The sequence below is a fragment of the Chrysochloris asiatica genome, unplaced genomic scaffold (genome assembly GCF_000296735.1).
Source record: "Chrysochloris asiatica unplaced genomic scaffold, ChrAsi1.0 scaffold00017, whole genome shotgun sequence".
In the NCBI taxonomy this organism is placed as follows: Eukaryota; Metazoa; Chordata; class Mammalia; order Afrosoricida; family Chrysochloridae; genus Chrysochloris; species Chrysochloris asiatica.
In genome coordinates this window covers 26,879,147-26,880,191 of record NW_006408535.1, presented here as the reverse complement: position 1 = coordinate 26,880,191, position 1,045 = coordinate 26,879,147, and positions in this window count along the sequence as shown.

The following is a 1,045-nucleotide window of genomic DNA, read 5'->3' as shown; positions in this document are numbered from 1 at the left end:
GGGGGGAAATACACTAGAAGAGGGAGGGGAAAGGAAAAATAAGGCGGATGGTACAATAGCTAGGCAGGTTTAAATGGGACAGAAGTAAATAACGATATAAACACAAACGTGGAACAACAGGGCTCGTGGATACAAAGATTGAGGCATGGTTTGAATGGGTAAAAGTGGGGAAATGATGTTAAAATGCTTGGCTGTCTGTTGAATCCTGGTTTCCCTTGCCTACTATTATAAAATAGACACTGGAGGGGGAGAGAGAAGAATATCCAGAAACATCACCAGAGAAAACTTGTAAATCCGTTTTCAGCCTATAACTGTTTGGACTAACTTAAATGGGACTAGAATTTTCCCAGTGAAGGAGGTTCCCTGCAGAGCCCTTGTGCACTGTACAAGACCATAGGTGGAATCCTGATCCTCATCCAGAATCTTTTGAGGTGGGACATTCCCAAGTGAAAGGACAAGCAGACCAGCCTGGAGCAGCTAGAAGAACAGAAGATACTTCTTGAAAGAAAGATCAGCAGGAAAGAAAAGAAAAGAACAGCAATCCAACTGACTACTACAAGAAAAAGCAAGTTGTTCCCCAGGGAGCCAACAAGGCAAGTGGTTAGGTCCTCTCTAGGCAAACCCCCTTCCAAGACTGAAACTCAAATGGAACACACTAGCAGGCATATATGGTCTTGCTGCTGACCACATTGGTCACCGTTAAGGGGAAGTGGGGGAAAAACAGCAATGAAATTGTGAACTAAGTCCAACCAAATTCTAAAGACTCCTGTTATCCAGCAGTATGACGACACCTGGGGGACTCCTGGGCCCAGGGGCAGGGACATGGCCCCAGAGGACTAGAACAAAGTGTGAAGCATCCAGCTGATATAAAGTGAGGGAGAATATACAAGAACACCCACACTTGCAGATAGTACCCATTTGACCTGGCATCAATGGCTGGATGGTCAGAACACTACTAGAGGAAGAAATAAGGGCGGGGGTGGGGAATAACCCACTATAAGTGGATGATCTTGTCTGATGCTTGTGGATGCAGTATGACAAAGAA